The sequence below is a fragment of the Orbicella franksi genome, chromosome 7, assembly GCF_964199315.1.
Source record: "Orbicella franksi chromosome 7, jaOrbFran1.1, whole genome shotgun sequence".
NCBI lineage: Eukaryota > Metazoa > Cnidaria > Anthozoa > Scleractinia > Merulinidae > Orbicella > Orbicella franksi.
This window is the reverse complement of record NC_138151.1, coordinates 28,314,010-28,334,727: the sequence shown is the minus strand read 5'-3', so window position 1 is coordinate 28,334,727 and position 20,718 is coordinate 28,314,010. Positions and strand designations below refer to the sequence as shown.

At 38.6% G+C, this 20,718-nt stretch overlaps 1 protein-coding gene, 1 long non-coding RNA gene and 1 pseudogene across 4 annotated transcripts in view; all 3 read right to left on the bottom strand.

Annotated features, from left to right (window-relative positions):
• The window catches only part of LOC145493524 (uncharacterized), a 119,314-nt gene that overhangs the window by 61,288 nt on the left and 37,308 nt on the right, over positions 1-20,718 (bottom strand). For both annotated transcript variants that reach the window (XM_081473016.1, XM_081473017.1), the window contains exons 2-3: positions 1,316-1,404; positions 93-595 (exon numbers count right to left, since the gene is read on the bottom strand). The gene's annotated coding sequence lies outside the window, so the exon portion shown is untranslated. The remainder of the gene's footprint in view (positions 1-92; positions 596-1,315; positions 1,405-20,718) is intronic.
• LOC145493542 (protein maelstrom homolog) lies at positions 3,368-14,332 on the bottom strand (annotated as a pseudogene). Its single transcript, XR_014050142.1, has 12 exons — positions 14,206-14,332; positions 11,374-11,490; positions 11,169-11,248; positions 10,272-10,438; positions 9,860-9,901; positions 8,578-8,708; positions 8,438-8,492; positions 7,830-7,990; positions 6,958-7,020; positions 6,605-6,828; positions 5,931-6,230; positions 3,368-5,451 (listed from the first exon to the last, which is right to left on the bottom strand). The product of XR_014050142.1 is annotated as a protein maelstrom homolog (transcript).
• LOC145493540 (uncharacterized) lies at positions 15,164-19,281 on the bottom strand. Its single transcript, XR_014050139.1, has 2 exons — positions 18,670-19,281; positions 15,164-17,883 (listed from the first exon to the last, which is right to left on the bottom strand). It is a non-coding gene; the product is annotated as an uncharacterized LOC145493540 (long non-coding RNA).

The following is a 20,718-nucleotide window of genomic DNA, read 5'->3' as shown; positions in this document are numbered from 1 at the left end:
AGAATCCCACTGTCGTTGTGTCTGGCCTAACGGTGAATCCGTCTAGTCACTCCAACTGAATTATTCTCAGAAGCAAATGTTCTTTTCCTGACCTGAAGTCCCTTCTAGAATCAGTTCATTTTATCCACCGATAAAATAGAAAACCGTTCCTTCAGCAGACAGGGTGTTGTCTGAACAGATCAAAGTCTGCAACGATCACGAGATCAGAAGCACTCAAGCGGAATCGAAGGTTTAATTTTACAAATTGTCACGCCACCCCAAACTACCGACCTTGATCGGACGACCTTGATTGGAAATGCATGCGGCCGGTTAGGAATTGGATCAATTTGCTGACACCCTCTAAGTTAAATCAAATTTTAGAACTTAGAAATCTTCATACAATGGGTACGTGGAAACACGAGGAAAGACAAAAAATACGTCCTCGGCAGGAAGACATCTCTCGTGTCTCTCCAACACAGGTGTACGTAATGCCTACTACCTTTAGTCCACACTAGCAACAGATTAAAAACTTCCCTTGAATTGTTTTTAGTTGTAGAAATGTTGGCAGAGTTCTTACCTTTCAAAGAAGTTTCGTAGTCGTGCAGCTGTTTTTATTCTGTTGAAAATAACACAGTGTCAGTCAGTCATCAAGGAGTTTACAATTGTAGAAATAAATAAGTTGGCTCTAAACTCAAGTAACATATAAAACATTTGCTCTTGGTCAAAATTGAAAATGTTGCTGCGAACAAAGCAGCAATAAGAGATCAAAAATAAGAAAGATATGCTTTTTCTCAGTGGCTTTATCGCTCTAATGTGTCAGGAGAATGTTTAATTCCTTACATACAAATTGTATCTGCTAACATTTCAATCAAGCTTCTTAACTTTCACCAAGGAGAAAGCAGTCGTTCAGTGTTTACCAGTCAACACTGTAGTGCTAGAAACCATTATGAATTTCATCTTTCTAGTAACTAAAACAGCGAGATTACAAAACTTAAAACTGAAACGCAAATGGTCCAAATGCAAATCAACTCTAAAAACTTCAAAAGATTCTCCATCAACAGACTGCAGTTGTTTTGCAAACAGGCATGGTAACTCTTTTGAATATAAAAGAAGTCACACTGTACAGAATAAAAAAATAAGCAGGATTGTTTCGTTGGCCATGTAACAAACATGCACTGTAGTAAATTACAGATTGACGACAACAACAAATTGAGAAAAGCAAGCAAGCAAAAGCTTTCCACCTTTGTGTTTTTATCGATCCATGCATATACAGACAAACACTGCTAAAAACACAGACCTGAATGCACATATCAGATTTTTTTCATAATTTTCTTACCTTGGGGAGAAGTTCTATGGTCCTGCAGTTTGTTTTTAACTCACTTGAAAACGAGCCAGGGTCAGTCAGTCACCAAGGAGTTTATACAACTGTAGAAAGAAACAGGTTGGCTCGAATCTCACGTAACATTTACTGATTACATTTTCTCTTACTCAAAATTGAAAGTATTGATGCTAAAAAAGCAGCAACGAGATCGAAAATTTAATCGTATAAGTTAACCCAAAAGAAAGATTTGCTTTTTCGCGCTGGGTTTATGGCAGTTGCATCAAGAGAAACTTTACAACTTGAGTCAGGCAAAAAGACATCAATACTGATTACTATCAAGTAACATGCTTAACTTACTGCTTGCTAGTAAATACTGATTACTGATGAATAGTTAAAACTCTCCGGTTTAAGGAAGTACATGTAATGTACCATAAACCAGTAAGATAAAGAACCCGATTATAAATCACAACAGCAGATCATATATGTCTTCAATCTGCAATTAATCTAGGAATCAAGTATCTGCAAGTTTATGTGGCCCTCAGCTTTTTTTGTTAAGTAAACTTATGCGTTCACCGGTAAAAATGCAAATAAAATCACGAGTTTAGGTTGATCTGATTTCGCTAAAGTTCGCTGGTAATTGAACTACTGGTTCTACCCCTGGCGACGAAATTGTTCCCTGACAAACGCTGATGATTGAGTTTGTTTAGGACAACCGAGTCATTCATGATCGATCTTTGCGAAACGTAGAAACGGCTAGATTTCACATTCCACGACTTCCTTTTTAATGAAGTTCTTCGAATGTCAACGTGTCTCGTTGTATATAAACTTGGGACTGAACTGCTCGTTATGAACGATAGTTAGCTCAAAAATTATTGGATATTAAATTAAAATCTTCTCAATAATTCAATAACTGAGAAAATGACTAAGGTTTTTCCCGTGTCCGCTGCTTGTTAGCGCTACCGACTGTACCGAATTTTGCTCGTCCCTTATTCTATTTCACTCATCCTGCTTACCTGAAAAGTTAAAGCTTCTCTTGTGGCCAGAATAAGTCTCTTCTATGTATAACTGTGCCCATGAACAGGAGATTCCTACATGGAACGAAAATCTACTTAGTAACTTAATTAGAATCCCACTGTCGTTGTGTCTTGCCTAACGGTGAATCCGTCCAGTAACTCGAACTGAATTACTAGTTTTCTCAGTAGGAAATGTTCTTTTCCTGACCGAAGTTTCGTTATAAGCTTTCCTACTATACACTAACCTTCTAGAATCAGTTCATGTCCATTTTATCCACAGATAAAATAGAAAACCGTTCCTTCAGCAGACAGGGTGTTCTCTGAACAGATTAAAGTCTGCAATTATCACGAGATCAGAGGCACTCAAGCGGAATCGAAGGTTTCATTTTACAAAATGTCACGCCACCCCAAGATTTGTCAACCCTCAAAAATTTCTAAATCCCTGTGTCGGGTAAAGGAGTGTGAATCGATTTGCTGACACCGTCCAAGTTAAATCAAATCTTAGAACTTAGAAGTCTTCATAGAATGGGTTTTTGCGTGGTAACACAAGGAAAAAGAAACAATAACAGTCCTTGGCAACGAAGCCTCGCACGCGCCACTCACGCACGCCTCTCTCGCACGCGCCTTTCCAACACGCGTGTACGTAATTGCCTGCTACCTCAAGTCCATATCAGCAGTAGATTGAAAACTGTTACTAACTTCCCTTGAATTGTTTTTGTATTAATCTTGGCAGAGTTCTTGCCAGGACTCTATTTAACACCACGTTATGGTTTTGTTTTGCTTGCCCTGCTAGGTTTTCTTTTTTCTTTTTAGGTTTTCTTCCTTCTGTGATTTCTTTTTTGCCCAAAATAAGGGGTTGGGGGGGGGGGGGGGGCGGGGCCCCCGGGCCCCTTCCTTAGTTCCGCCACTGAACTATATTTTGGCAATGAAAACAATAATTCTCGAGATTACAGTTGTAACAATTTTGAGCAACATTTCAGAACACAACTTGTTGTAATTATAAATTAATCGGGAGTCCGGGAACCAGCCAATACTCGTACCCAGACCCTAAGGCTAGAACAATATAATAACTTTTAATAATCTATTTACCAAAGTTGAAATTAAATGTAACACTAAAGTAAGGCATTGACTAGTGTAGGCTGCACAACAACGCTTACACTGGTTTCAACAATTTCTTAGATTTCGTAAATAATTGTCATCAATCTTTTTTGATCTAACAATAACATAGTCAATGGCTAAATAATAGCAATATACCATACGTATTCTGTTACGCCCTCAGCAGGCATAGTCCTTTTAAAGATTTAAAAGAGGTTTTCCCAAACTTAAAAAATATCTCATCTTGTCTAGCAATTTCCCAGAAGCAAAACTTCAGTTTCTGTCTTTATGTGATAAAAATCGTAGCATGTTTGTGGCCGCTCCCTTGAATGTCTACCAGTAGAACAATGATAGACAGCTACTAGTTTATTGTATTTGGTTGATTGAAACTATGACTGTGGCTCTGAGCTCTCTCCACACCTTGCCTTGATTTAAAAAGTCTGAACATGATCTTAATTGTATCAATAACAACATTCTTGATTGTGATTCGTTCTCCATGCGAGCAGGGAGTAGTTGTGCTCTTAATCTTAAATCAGCTTCACGCTGTGCGATTGCCCAATTTTGAAACTGCTCTCCTGTTTACCCCGGAATTGTACTCAACTCGGTCCAATTACGTTTACTTCTCACGGCAAAAAGATAAACAAATAGAGGTTTTATTCCCTAATGTCCACCAAAAATGAAAAACAGTAGTATAAGTGGTGGACTTGTAACACTTTAGACATTTCAGCAATAACTGTGTTCTTGTCTGTTAAATAATTTGTCTTTTGGTTTGCTACCTTGGGGATGGACCAAGTTTACTCTACTAAAATTCCAACTTAGCTCCAAGACTTAGCACTGAGAATAATGCAAAAGAAATCACATTGACACAGAGGAATGAAAGCAGAATTGGTTTTGTTTGACTAAGTGCGACCTAAGAGCTAAGTTAGAATTCTGCCATAGTGGAAGGAGGAACCTCACAGAGAAGGAGAGGTATCCAAACAACTAGAAGTTCTAAACAGCTTGCTTATGAGTCGGAACAGAGAGTAGACCTTAAAATGAGTAATGTTTATCAGAGCTGTTATGGTAGATAAAACTTAGTAACTGCAAACTGGTAATAAAGTAAGGCTTATCAACTAATAAATATATTAATTAAGTCAATAAATCATTTTACAGTTTGTGTAAGGAAACATTGCATGATACAAACAGAAACATCTCTAAATATTACAGCATCAATAATTACTATTAATCAAGGAGAGCTGTGGTTTTAGGGATATGAAATAATACTTATTTTAAAATACATTTGTCTTCTTTACTAGTGGCATAGTCACTGCAACAATGTTATTGACACAACTTAAAAAACAATATTGCTCAGAGACGGTGAACACAATAAAATGCCAACATAAGTAAAATAAATATGTCGTTGTGCCAACTTGAAGGGAAGTCTACAGCTGACCCTTCAAGCCTTGTTGTCAACATAAAAATTCACCTAATTTCTAAGGACAATTCAGAGATGAAAATTAGAAGTGATCCATTCATCTAGGCAATTAAGTCTCTGAATGCTTTAAAGCAGGCACCTTTTTTGGCATTTAAGATCACTCAGCCAGATGATGGGCACTGTAAATATTACGTTCCAGTCCCATCTCTGAGATTTTGGTCACACAAGTAAATAAAGGCATTTCTCTTTGTTGAACAATTCCTAAGTCTTCTTCTTGGAGTGTATTCTTGGCCAAGAGGAGAAATGAGTTTAGAGCTTAAAAGATTAACCACATGATGATTCTACAGCATATCAATGTTAGGTATTCAGATTAAGGGAATTCATCTGTGATGCTATGCCACTTCCCCCTTGCCAGGCAGCCTGCTGTTGCCAAGCAGATGGAGGCATTGGGGCATTTCCTGGGGCTGGAGGATTCATCGCCCCAGCATAAACCTTTGGTCTGGTGGCAGGGGCTCTTAATGCCCCTCGTCCAGCTGAGTGGGATTTAGAATCTGCTCTGGCCCATGCTGGAATATTGCCTGTAGAAGCTGATGGCTGCTCAGAAGCAGCAATACTGCTCCAAGATGTATCTAAGGTTTAAAAAGCACACAAGGTTAAAGCATTAGGACTTCACCTACTACTGGCAATGATGACAGTATTGATAAGTACAATTAAATCATAGACAGTTTACATTATGTTATGTTCATTTGCATTATTTGTTTCATTAGTTGGTTTCAATGGCCCTGAAAAGTCCCATTAGGGGAGTGGTCAATTAAGATATTTATTTCATTTATTTATGGTGAAAAATGAAAAAACCTAAGTGTGCACTTTCAGTACATGACCAAGCCCTTTTAAAAGTCGTAGGGTGCTTAACACCTATTAGTCAATGAGAATGCAGTAGATAGGGTTGGTTTTAAGGAACACTTTTAACCTTTTATAAACGACAGTACTTTAAAAACATAAGCGTTTACTTTAAACTCATTCTTGTTGACCCAGTATTTATTTGGGGCCTGGTATTTAATTAACTGAAGCAAAAACTGATATGGCAAAATGGTCTTTCACAACTCACCTGGAAAAACAGAACCTGTCCCACCTGCGGACATACCAGGAAGGTTTGGTCGCCGAAGAGGTTGACTGAGCTGACTGCCTCGCCCTCTACCCCGTCCTCTCCCCACTCCAAAGCCTGACACAGGTTGTGGATGTTGAGATGATCGTTGAGACACCTGCCAGGCTGCAGCCTGTGGTGGTGCTTGTGCTTGTGCTCTGCTGTTATATTCAGTGTTGTCATCTTGTGCACTGTAGAGACTCTGTTGATCATAGGTGGGTCCCAAGCGAGTATAGGCACCTGGATTGCTACTGGAAATGGGACCTTCAAGGAAAAGAAACACACCATAACCAATTATTTTATAAACAAATCTCTACAGAAAATCATCTTAAATTTCTGTGCAAAATTGATTAATGTGGTCTTGAACTTGAGAGCTTTGGATATAATGCTTTTAGTTTTTGACCAGCTTTCAGCTATAGCTACTGCTGCTGGTTGTGGTTGTGGTCGTAGTTGTTGTTTTTGTTCTTGTTGTTTCACATGCTTTCAGCTACTGCTGCTGGTGACTCTTCTTTATGTGACCAACTCTCAGAAGAAGCTAAGAGTTTGTGAAAAGAAAAAGTTTTTTCTTTTTAACTCAAACACATCAAGACATACATGACTTGGACAGAAGACATTTGCTATAAATATAGGTACTGCACCTTGATTACTAGCCCCTTGATTGTAGTAACGATAATCTCTTGAGGCAAAAGGTCCATTATTCGGTATGGGCCTTCTCATCCCAGGCTGAGTTTCTTCCTGCAAAGACCGGCTACTCTCTACTGGCTTGATTACAGTGCAGAATATTCCATCTGGTCTCTCAGGAAGATGGTTTGGAGTCAAGGGGATCCTGTAAACTGAGCATAGGAAATCTGACATACAGTAGCTGGAAAAAAAAATTTAATAACTAAAGGGAAATAATTGAATCTGAGTCAAACATTATTTTGCTGATCAAGCTAATTCTTAAACTGACATTAAAATGTAGGAAGTGATGACAAAAGCAGTAATGTCTTACCAGTAGTGGAGGACTGTTCCCAGAGCACAAAATTTTACCTCTTCTTTTTCATGCCAGTCACACCTGAAAATGTTTCAGAACATCAAACAATTTTCTACTTGAGTTCCCTCATGCATTCATATATTGACCAAAAAAATGGTTTTCAACTACTGGTAATGATGATAGGCTACTCTGGATGAGGTCATTAACCAAATTTATTATGAAACCTAACATCCACTGCGGCAAAAAAATCAATGACCTTAATTAATGCCACTTTTTGCAGATTTGTAACAGCTCTCATAAGCTTGCAATTCTATTTGTCATCATACCAGCTGTTATTGTTTTAAGGAAGTGACATTGTTTCTGTTGTTTGTTCTATCGTTCTCTCAAAGGGTATCAAGCCATTCACGTGAGACCTTGCAAGAGCTACTGGCTGACCAATTTTTCTGTGTCTGCATCTAAAACAGCAGGGGGCGGGGGAAAGGGGGTGGGGGAGTCAGGTCTAAATGCGACAAAGGAGGATCAGAGGTGGTCCAAGCACAGATTGGGTATGTCTGAAATCAAGGTGTTTGATCATGAATACAAGTATTTTTGCAGGGTAGTAGTAAGGAGCCAGCTGCTGAAAACCACCATCCACTTAAGATCTACTCTACTGTGCGACTCATCTAATTCTTTAGAAAAAGATGGCGCTATCAGATGCCTACTATGTACAGCAAATAAAGCTCCCTACTGCAGAACTCCATGAAAACTCTATTTAGGGAGGCGTTGAATATAACCTTGGACACCTAGACCACATTTTTCTGAGTTGAAGTAACCTCTTGGATGTCTGTCTACAATTTAATCAAAAAGTTGTAAAAACCCTAATGAGGAAAGATCAATATGTCAAAACATACCTTGAGTTAGGTTCATAGTCAAATATGGTACTGGAGAGAAGCTCTGTAGCCTTTGATTTTGAAATTCCTAAGGTACTTCCAGAAGCAGCCGTAAAATGAGCATGTAAATCACACACTAGTCCCTCTTAGTTCATACACCTTCTTCAGTTTATTTGGCATTTCTAAGTAACAAAAAAAATGGCAGCACTTTCTCAATTCATAGATTAATTCTTTAAGTCCTTCCTAAGGCAAATATCTTTTCTCCTGATATTTCACTCCCCTTTGAAGTTGCAAAGGGCTGGAAAGCCAGCTAAGCTTTTTATGAGCATGGTTAGTTCTTTCTCCATTATGTCCCTGTCCCTACAATACTGTTCGAGTTGATCTGTACTGTTAAGAGTGCATTTAAAAATGGCAATTTCATACACCAGTAAAGTGGAACCTTGAACAGCCAGGGGACTGGCAAACTTCCCCTAACAGGGTTTTGTTATATTGGGGTTCTTTTCCATATATTAACTACTACTGGGGCAAAGAATATCCTTCGTTATATGGAAGACTTTGTCATATAGAGATTCATTATATCAAGGTTCCAATGTATTACTCAAACCTTTTAGTCTTTCTAGTTCTCTAACCTGCATTTCGAGCCAACCAGTGCAGACAGTACTCAGTTTGTTTTGTTTCTGAAATCTGAGAAGCAACAGACAAAAAGTTAATTGTTTTTTAATCTTGCAAATAATGATAATATCAAAATTCTTGGTCCTACAATACAAACCCTGGAATACACAGGAGGGAAAATGGCAGTCTGTTCTGGATTGACAAAGCGCAAGAGGTCCAGCCAGATCTTGCGATACGTGTCATCTTTCTTAGCCAAACCCTCTACCGGTATCTTATGAGTTCTCTCACCTAGAAATTAAAAAAAAAATGTTACGTATTATCCATAGCAGTTATCATTGGAATTCAAGATATGAACGGTGGATACACGTTCAATCTTCTTGGATGAAGGAGTGGCTGAAAGTCAATGGGCCAAATCACAGTTTTCGGCGCCATCTTGACAGGTAGGCAAAGTGGTCAGAAATTACAGTGTTTGTATGGGAATCTGATGGCAAATAACTTTTTTCAAAAATTGAATTTTACACAATTTGTGTATCACAATGTTAAAATACTAAGTAGAAGATTGTATTCACCAAGTTTGAATGATGTAGCTTAGCTAGAAGACACTCAGTTAATTTTTCTAATTTGCCATACATTTGCCTGTAAATTTGGCTACATTTGTATGTGAATTTGCGTAAAAGTAAAACACAATACAACACTGAACATGGAAGTCTATTTTAATGTTATTGCCCTAAGCAATAATGATGCCAAGGGGTTTTATTAATTAAAATAAATCTTATACCAAGAACAAGGACTTTCCTGTAGCAGGGCTGTGTCTAAGGAACAAATTTCTCCCTAGCTCTGAGGAGTGGCTGAAGACCAGTTATCTCATTTGAATCTACATGTATAACCAGTAACACCCATGAGGGGTGTCACTAGTCTGTGCTTACTGTTAAAGCTACACAATACAGTGACAAAACACACAGTAAAGATGGTCAACATTGCCATGTTACAGGGCTTGAAAAAAGTGTCATCCAGTTATCCGAGCAAGTACATCTAGGTTTTCCTGCCAGGGAAGTAACTTTTCATTCTCACTTGCCCAATGGGCAAGTGGGGTGAGGGCCGAAGTAAGTCATCTAACTAAATGAAAAAAAACAAAAAAAAACACTATACTTGCCCAGGGCAAGAAAACTTGTCCAAGAGGCAAGCTGGAATTCAGGTTTTTTTCAAGCCCTGTGTAATACTCATTATACCTGAGCACTGAAATGCAACGGCTGACGAAAAAGTTATTGAGAGCCTTGGTAAGTTTACAACTGCTGAGCTACTCTATAAGAGATTTAAATTATTCCCTCAGGACCTTGGAGAGAAGTCAGAGACTCAAGTTGAGATACCATAAGAAATTAAGATGCCAAAAAGTCTCACAGAGAATCAACAATTTGCAGCAATTTTTAAACAATACTCACTTGTACTCATGGCTGTATATCGAAGGCCTACTTTAATGTCACCTAAAAAAAAAAACAGAAAAGCACCATTATACCAATATTTTAGTTTTGCACTCTAAAAGTGGACCTTCACAAACTTTCAGGAAAAAAACCTCAGGGCCAGCTGTTTTCAGATTTAGTCACCAGCAAAAGTATTTCAGTGAAAAGCGTGAAAAGTTAGTCGCCAGTTAAAAAAAAAGTTGGTCACATTGGCGACCCCAGCAGTTGCAACATTGAGCTTTGCTTCAAATTATAAATTGATATTATTTTCACTTACACTGGTCCCTATTTGAGAAATTCATGTTCACAAAAATTGCAGAACTGTAAGTTCTAATAGCAGAGTGTAGTACACGTGCTAAGCATATAATTAGTTTGTTGTTACATTTGGACAAACCTGGTTTGATAAAGTAATGCATCTTTCATAAGATTCCCTCATTGAGAGAATACTCCACAGCACCAATTTCACAAGGGAGGAATCCTTCATCAGGAAGATTGTAACATGACATGAAGCCAACCATGTAGAATCTTTCATCACATACAGCTGAAAAATGTAAAAAATATCTAAATTCACACAACTGTTATTTAAGAGAAAAAGGACACATTTTCAGTGTGGGCTATCTTAAGATTCTGACTTCCTAAGTTACATGTAGTAAGGTTTGACAGGAAACATTTTGTAAGGTACTTGGGACCACACCTATGGGCAAAACTTCCAAGAAAGTAAGAGAATCACCATCCTTTACTGTCTTTTGAAGAAACATTCTTACAATGGGTCTAACGTTATTAGAGTTAAGCGGATGTCGATCATGACTTGAATGCAACAACTAGCAGTATATACATATCAAACACACGGTTTTCGTTTTAATTTTATAGAATAATTGTTAGCATTCATTTGTTTCATATTTTAATTTTGTTTTTATAATGGTGTGTGTTGAAGTATTTTTATTATTAGAATCTTTATTAACTATCTACTGTAGTAGCTAGTGTAAGTTTTTAGTAAATATTTTTAATAATTTCTAGTTTATGTTGTGTCTCCAATTAACGCCTATCATGCTAGATTAGAGCTTTTGGCACATAAAGAAAGTTTCTCACTTACTTACTTGCATGAAAGAATATGACTAGTGTAGGTTCTCCACACACAATTAGACAATTTTATGTCTCTCATCACTAATCAAACCAAAAAATAGATTTTGTGCAAAAACAAAACCTGTTTTTTAACATCAGCAATTCAATTTGAATTCAATGTGAATTCAAACTACATTTATTTACTAAATAGCTTGGGCTCAAATCTCACCCAGGCAGCCATCCCCTCTTCACCTCCTCTCTCTCCTCCTTTCGTCGTTTCTCATTCAAGCTGACGGTATCCACACGTTTCTGTAAATTACAAGTCATATACAGAATAGCTGTTGGTATCCTTTCTGATTGGCCAGAGTGAACACTGTGGTTTTGGCTTTACGACACTCAATTAAAAGCCTTTCTTTTGCAAAGAAAAAACTTACTGAAATGTACTCTCCAGTGCAGTCCATCCTATCACTCCGAGCAGGTCAATATCTCTTGTTTGCTTTATCCTGATGTGTCATTTCTTGATAAACTTCTTTTTCATGTTCAGGTAGTTACTGAAACATGAAGGATATTAACTGATACATTAACACATATCACTAACTAGTACTTTAAAGGAACAGTGAAAACCTACTCTCTGAACACCCACTTACATGTATTAGGGACAATTTTCTATGTTCTGACAAAAACTGATATATTTCTATGAACTCAAAGGAAAGAAGAACTGAGGATGTGAATATCTAAAAAATTCCTTAAATGACCATGAAGGGTTAACTGTGACTGGACCAGCAGGGCAACGGTTGGATATTGCCACTTTGAAAGGGAGAGTGACTATTATAGTAATAGTAATAGTTTATTTAAAGTCATGACACGGTGGGAGTGGTTTCATATTCTCCTGAGCCAGGGCCTCATAATAAGTGCTCAATGAGAAAAACAACAAAAATAGAGACACTATCAGAACAGCTGAAGTATCCTGCTTAATTGATTATTTCTGCGACATATAGAGAATACATGGGTCCACGTAGATATGGAATATCTCTTCCAGTGTTCAACTCAATATCTCACTTGTTCGCTGCGCTCGCTCGTAAGATGTAAAGTTGAATACGAGAAGAGATATTCTACATCTACACATTCAAGTTACCACGTATTACTTTGTTTACTATATAGACATACTGACAATGACATTTTTGATGATTTTCCAAAGATTTCCAACCACTTTCCGAAGATTTCTCGAGATTCTTTAAAAACTGTCCAAAGGCCACACAAAAGTTTCTGAACATTTTCCGAAAATTTCGAAAGATAATTTCCGAAGATTCCCGAAGATAACCCAAGGATGCTGAAGACTTTCAAGGAAGACCCAAAGATGTTCTGATCATACATCAACAAATCTTAGTACTTTTTACACCTGCTTTCAGTGTCATGTACAAAGGTGACATCTTTTGATGCTATATGTAACCTGGCCTACGTCAAAAATATAAGCACAACTGACTTCTTTACGGTTGAACTCAAATTTTAGTGATAAAAGATGGATTTATTTGACATCTAACTTAAATTAGGAGTATCAGAAGTCATTCTGGGAGAGATAAATCAACTGTTTTGAATGTTTACACCTTGCGAATACGAAAAGTGACAGTGGCCCAATTGTACCGGAAGTCACTATTGAGAAGCGATCTTCTTCAGCCATTTGAGGTCAGTAATTATCATTTATTTGTCATTTCTTCTGCTTAAATAACCGGAGAAAGTGCCAGTTTCACAGTGAAATGGTTTTTCAGTCATTCACATAGCATGTTGAAAGATGGTATGTCGAAAGATGTCCCCTATGCACGTAACACTGAAAGTGAGTGTAAGGTTCAAACATGATATCAGCGAAGTCATCAATATCTTCATGAGAATAATTATTGTCTAGATAGCAGCAGACATGTAAAGATTTTAAGGAAAACGACCAATTTTTTAAGTTTGAAAGACATGTTTCGACAGAACTTCTGTCATCTTCAGTTGAATGAATGATTACAAAGCAAGTTGAATAATAAGTAGGCAAAAATGCTAATTAAGACAAATAGTAACAACAGAACGTGAAAAGGTGTAAATTAAAAGGATAATTTTAGATTTACATGGTGTAATTGCTGATTGAGGCAAGGTAGTTCTTTTTGAATATGGATAGCCTCCTTTATCTTGAGTTGAAAGCTGGTAGTGGCATGATCTAAAATATGAAAGCAGTCTATTGAACACAATGAGCGACAACGTTCAGAATTCTGAAGATGTTTGAAGATGTGAGAGGCCCTATCAACGGCTAAGTGCTCACGTACGCGTGTGGAAAAATGTCGGGAGGTTTCGCTGACATAACAGGCATTACAGCCCGCACATGTAAACTTATAAACCACACGTGAACGAAGCCCGCCGGGGATAGGGTCTTTCACACCAAAAAGGTTACCTATCTTAAAGGATTCTGAACGTTCAATTCAGAATTCTGAACGTTGTCAAATAATTATTGTCTAGTGAGACTTCACTAGTGAGGATATGGAAAATACGCCACCCAAGTCCTGGATATGGTTTCGTATGAATTTTACGCGTGGTGTATTTTTCAGCAAAACACTCAAGTCTATATAATAAAAGGGGTTAAACAACTTGACCTTTAGAATACACAATAATTTATTGACATAACAATATCATTACAATGTCACTATTGTTCCGCGGTTCATTCAGCTACACGTCTTTCTATTTATCGAGCTGTTTGATTCAATGTACAAAGTCTCCGTCCACCCTGATTTTATACCTTAAACTTAAACGTGACTTCATTTTTTTATGACCCTATGAAAAAAAAAAGTCATAATAAAAAGATAAAAATGCAAACGCTTATTAAAATGTTTTGACAAATTTTGCAAAGCCTTCCGATCACATACAATCTTACATAAAAGCACTTCAGTGAGTTTTTACCATTGAGGAAGCCATTGACGAAACATAATGCCGCCAAACGCAAAAAGAGATTTGGAACTGTCTTAGAACCCGGCCTGCAAACGAGAAGCGAAGTCCCTTTCAATAATGAACGATCTTTGCTCAAAAAGTGCGCATTTAAATGTAACATTAAGACTTCGATCAGTTAAATAATCTTGCTTTATTTACGTAGTTATTTCCAGAAAAAACGTTTTACCACGTCACTGCCCTTTACAAAATTACAGAAGGCCTCAATCCTCTTTCAAACACAAATTCAACTAGCTTATTTTAGCTCCTGTAGAACTTAAGAGTCTAATATGGATTAATTCGCACTGTCCTACCTTCTAACGAGGACCCGCTATTTCCGCTCTCTAAAACCATTCCTTGTCTTTCTAGCTGAGGTCTTAGAGATATCATAAGGAAGTAGAAAGGATTCCTCGCTTGATTGTTTTTCTTCTTGTCGAGCATTTTGTCCTTGCAGTTGACTTTTCGGGACTTTCGAGAAATGGGCCTCAGGACCGCTTCTGAGCACGCTGAAAAAAGCTTGGAAACGAGGCTCAGCCGCGAGGAAAAATAAAAACCTTCGGGAAATCAGAAATGAGAACAATTTTTTTTTTTAAAGAAATCTGAAGACATTTCGGGATATTAACGTCATCATTATTAGGATGCAGGGCTACAGATAATTCACTGAAAGCCATATGCATAGGGACGGGGGCTATGTAGACCAGCGTCAAAATTTCCAACCCTAAATCACCCCTCCCAGGGGGAGACTCCCACATAAAATGGACGGGGTTGCTCTTTGGAAATTTTGAAAAGAACACCTAAGAGGTGCCAAGATCCTATTTTGTGGGCATGGCTTGAATTTTTTTCTCCCCTAAGAGATACCAATTCTCAAACGACGCATCTCCTGTCATATTTTTTCGGCCAGGAGCATGCTCCTGTTTCGGCTCAATACCCTAAAATGCACCACAAAAACTCCCACCGTGGATCTTTTGAGGCTTAACACCCTTTGAGGTACCAAAACCGCTTTCCAAACCCCTAAAACATACGACGAGTAGCACCCCCATCCTTTCTATATGAGAGTCCCCCCCCCCCCCCACAGGGCTCCCCTCTCACTACATGTTAGGCCTCCTAAAATATGGCGATGTTCATTAAAAATTCCATTTTTTGAACATGCAAGATTTAAGACCCTTGAACGCTTGTTAAAAACATTTTGAAACGATCTTGCCGTATTTACCTCTAGATAAGTGTGAAATTAAAGGAATGTACACGGTGCTATAAGTTTTTTTACGTAGCAAAGGCCATAGCAACTGCTGTTTACAGTAAGAACATGACCAAAAGCATAGATTAGTTTTCACATATATGAACGATACTTTGCAGTAAGGCTGTAACGAGATGCACAACTCGATTAGTATAATAACTTGGGAAAATCTTTGTCTAATTTACCACCACAGGTTCATTCACTTCCCTGATGAAAAGGAACATTTCCTACAACTGCGGTAACTTTTTCAAAATAGAACAACCATTACACTCCCCCGCCACTGACCAAGTTGTGTTCCACTGCTTCTTTCACAAGAGCTCTACATTACTCCCCTTTAAATTTCCCATATGTTGAAGATTAAGAGCTTTTCCATAACACAGCAAAAAACTAGCTAGACATATTTAGATATAGCAGCGTTTCAGGATTTCAAAGTTTCCTAGCTCCTCTTCCCACACGCTTGCGAGGAATTCACCAGTCTATCGCGTCCCAAACAGTAAAACAAAATAATTGCAAGTTTGAGTTTCGCCTGGATTGTAAGCAACGCTTGATGTTTCATCAAGGCCCAATAACTTTAGTTCCGTAGATACTGCTCAGTTACGTTTGTGTAAAAATCGAGTAAAAAGACAATTAGGAGAGATTTTCAGTATTTTGGCGTTACTTCCAGTTTGAAATGGAGGAGGTCGCCGTTGGCGGCCGCCAAGTTGCAAGCCTTGTCTCTCTCTCTCTTGTCTTACCGGTCTCCGGCAAAAGTAATTTCGTAAGCGACCCGAAAGAGATTCTTGAAGAGGAAGAGCGCTTTTTCAAACCGATATATACATGAAAAAACACGGCGAATCCGAACGGCTGGGAGTTTATCGAATTCTTTAATACGTAAAATGTATTATCAGAAGGAATTGCAAAGACTTGCGCAGGTATTGCCTAGCGATGAATGTAAACGAGCGCTTATGACGATGGAAAGCAATAAAACGCCAGGTACAGATGGCCTCACTTCAGAGTTCTAGCGCTAGTTTTGGAACGTTGTCAGCAAATTTATGACGGAAAGTTTTAATTATGCATTTCAACACGGATCACTGTCTATCTCTCAACGGCAAGGTATTCAGTATTTCTTTAATCCCAAAAAAGAATAAGAAAGGGGAATATTAAACAAATTGGAGACCAGTATGGCTACTTGATGTTGACTAGAAAATTGCGACCAAAACTATTGATTGCTCTTCGCTTGGGAAAGATCTTGCCAAGCGTAATACATCCTTGTCAGTCCGGCTACGTAAAGGGTAGATTCATTGGAGAAAGTATCAGACTAATAGCAGACACAATGGACTTCACTAAAATAAAAAAAATATACCAGGTATAGCTGTTTTCTTACTATAGCTATAGCTTACATAGCTATAGCCGTTTTCTTGCGTCTTGGGAGAGTTAGGGAAAACTCTAAACAGATGTGGGAAAAAAATCCGTTGTTCATTCCTGCTCTTCCAAACTTCCACATGTGTTCCTATTTTACAATTACATTTCGAGACCGAGTTTTCTGAGTGAGCATTTGCCGCATGTTTTAACAAATTCTTTAAGGAACGATTAAGTTATCTCAGGAACGAGACCCTGTTCCTAAAAGAACTATTAAATGGTAGCTGGCTCTATGAATCTTCGTTCATCATTCTACAAGTCACCCACTGAAGGCATAAATTATGCAACACGTGCCTAGCGCGGGAAAACGCGCGAGAGGCAATTTACGATTGCTTCTGATTGGATGAAGCAAGAGCACCTTCTCTTCACTTTCCGGGTTAGGATCCAGAGGCCATCAGGTCGGCGCATATCCCCAGTTTCTGTAGCATGAAGTGATTAAGAGTATTTCCCCACCCCACCCTGGATGGGATACGAGTCCTACAAAAGGGTTACCCAAAGCATTAAATTTGCTGGTAAAATACATACAAATTAATTTATTAAGTTATAAACAATACACAATCAAAGATAGCAAGCAAAGATATGAACTATAATTCTTTGTAATAATTTGAATCTTGAATATGAATTTCTTCACAACTTCAACCCTAAACATTGTAAGAGAAACGCTCGATTTTACACCTAAACACTAGAGGTTGCAGTTACAACTTAATCCAAGGTAATTTGACTACAGGAAATGTCGACTTAACTTCTCTTGAATTAGATCAAAACCAGAATTCTAAATACAGTAACCTTGTGATGTCACTCACTAACTCAATCCCGGAATGCCCAGTGGCACATAGGACCTAACCTTGTGATGTAAAACACAGTAATTTGATATCACGAAGGCTTTCAATCATGATCAATAGTTTCAACAAAAACGACCGAATAGTAGAGATAGAAACATTTAAGTTCTTTGCTTGCACTGCTAACATGATAGTCACTTAGGACAAATCTACTGAAAGTTTCAGATTGTTTAAAGTCAATATGAATATCTACAGAATGTGCCTCTTTGTCTTCGCTCCACAACACTCGTTACTGGTGTACGCTTTCATGTGCTGTCTGAAGAGCGTCTTCTTATCAAGCCTGACAGGTTGCTCTGAGTCACAGTTGTTCGGAGATTACTCTTTAAGTGATCCTTTATCATACTTTGCTGCTGAGGGAGACAAAGTGAGAATCAAGTCCAGTAAAATAAGACAGTCCCTGACGTCATCTAGCCTTGAAGCAAGGAGGTTGGTAAATGCCTTATTTGGGTGGATAATCTTCTGCCTTACTAGACTTGTACGCAGGGCAGGCCACTGAGTACTAACGCTTGTCTTCTCTGCTTCTATGAGATAATAACTGAAATATACAAATCTCACAAATATACCCCTCCCCTCCCAACCACGCTCAATGTTGGTTTGTTTTACTCATCCATGTCACCCATGTTTGCTGAAGCTAAACGATATTGATGATGGGGAAGGGATAGGGGTAGGAAGGAAGTATAAGATTTGTTTTGCCAATAGAGTGACATTCACGTCTTAACAGCAATGTCCAAAAAAGCCTCTCTTCCATTTTCTTATTATCTCCCCTCCCCTCTCCCAAAAGACAAAAATTGAATTTTCTCAAGCTTTCAGGGCATGAATACTTTAGTTCTTAGTCATTTAATTGTGGGAAAATAGGACAGACCCATAGTTTCTAGATTTCATTCCTTGAGAATCACAACCGCACGTAATCTCTCACAATAATGGCACAGCCAAGCAATCCAGCACCCTTATAATGATCTAGCACGCCTTAAATATAGAAAACCTCTCTCCCTGAAAGATAAGATAATATGTGGCAAAATGAACCAACGCCTACACACATTTTCTCTTGACCACTCATCACGCATTGTTAAAATAAAAAATCAAAAGTTTTTCGACAAGACAGTCACTGGGATGTCACGCTCTTAAACGTAAACGAGGTCCTTTGTCCAGTCCCGACACCCTCCCCACGTGATTTCTGCAAGAAAACTGATGTCGTTTAGAACACTTAAACACAATATCAAACGATAACCCGAGAAAAGACACTTGGTATTCCTATAATAAAAGTTCTCTGCTAAATTAATTTCCATGAGCGTAAATTAAATTCCTACCTCTCCTCATCTCGCGTAGCATCCTGGAAGCGCGGTCAACCAGCAACTTCGGCTCGCGTCTCATCTCGGTCGAGAAAGTGGTGCACCCGGGTTCAGATCTGATGACTGTTGAGTTCTTGTGGGACTGTTGCACGATAGCTTTCGTGGCAGATGGGCTGGACGAGTCTCTCAAAGAAAGATTTCCCTGTACGGGATTTCATTGAACGCACGACTCCATCACGACCATTGAACAGGAGCACTGCCATCCCTATCAGCCACTCGCCACGATTGCTTTCATCTTCACACTGATTGACTACATCACCAATCCTAAGGCTTCTTGGCCAGTAAACTCCGATACAGTTGTGGCGTACTCACAAGTCCAGTGTTTCCACGGCACTTGGCGGGAATTATGTATAAACCATGCGATCCAGACGCAGACTCGAAGGGCCTTCGGTAGATCTTGCCGTTCAAGTGAATGGTCATATTCATCTGGTCACCAGTCCACCGTAGCTACTGCTATCACCTCTCGTACTATTTTGGACTGGACTTCGCATTCTCTACTGGTTGTACCGTTGCAGTTATGTCCTATGTAGCAGACATGTCCTCTGACGTAATGTGATATACGGAGCCAATCATATCATGCGTTCTATCTAATAACACGCAACATAAGACTGGTAACTAAACTCCGTTGCAGTTCGGTCTTCGAGCAAAATTGATTTTTGGAGGGGTAGCGTTCGGAAGCGGTATTTGACTTTGTATGTCTTTACTCTGAACCAGAGTGACTCTGAACGTAAATATGCAGCGACTATTTGCAAGAATGGCATTTACCTCACAAGATTTCTATCGGAAATTGACCGCTTAGTGTATTTTCAGTTTCAAATTCAACATGAAAGTTCGATCGAAGATTTAAACAGTGGTTGCTCTCCGGTTTGCGAACTGCGTGTTCCCGGCCAGCCAATATTAAACTCCGCGCTTTGATTATCCTCAAATTATTCAGATCGTTTAATGATATTACAGAGGCAAAACAAAATTTCTGAGAAGCAGTGTAACCAATTTTAGTTTCGGTGCTGTAAAACTACCACTCAATCTGCGCAATATTTCTCTATTCCCAATCTTGTCACTCACACGAAATCCGGTTCGCGAAAGCCCTCTTCTCAGTATAAGTTTGTTGAGGCTGACTGAACCTTTTTGGGTAAGCCGTCTCCTGTAGCATCGAACATTTATTACAGAAATTTTCTTGTCGAGTAGATATTTATTGCCGGAATGCTTTCTAACTGTTCCTAGTTCGCTTTGCTTTACAAAACAGCAGTAGTAGTCAAAAAACCAGAGAGCACTTTGTGGCCTATTGAAAACACCACAGAGCGCTTTGTGGCCTACTCAAAACACCACAGAGCGCTTTGTGGCCTATTCAAAACACCACAAAGCGCTATGTGGTGTTTTATTTTGGGATTTAAAATTGAAAACTGGATGGCTCGTTGACTCGCAAATATCTCACAGCTATTTTCTGAAATAATTTGGTTTTTCCAATTTTTCACACCACAAAGCGCTTTGTGGCCTATTCAAAACATCGCAAAGCGCTTTGTGGCCTATTCAAAACACCACAAAGCGCTTTGTGGCCTATTCAATGCACCACAAAGCGCTTTGTGGTCGTCATCGTAATCATAGCGATTCTGTCAGTGGAAATTATACTATGTGGACAAAACTGGCAGAGGGGCTCTCATTTTTGCAGGGAGGTTGGCAAGATTTTCGCACCACCCCTTACATTAATTATGCATGCAATTTTTTGACTGACTCGTTCTTTTCACGATTGCTGTTTGAGTATAATGTGATAGTTTGAGATAGTTGCATACATAATTAATGTATGGCGCTGTACGGAAATCGTACCTGGAGGTTAGCCGAGTGCTCTTAAAGAAACCTCTGAAAGGAACCAATAGATTTTCGCAAACGTGCTGAGCAAGGTTATGTTGAACACTATTTCAGTTTTTGTTTTTAGAAAGAAATATCACCGAACCTCCGACTTGATACCCTTAAAAGTACTCGTTATGGTTATCAGAGAGAGCACTGACTGCT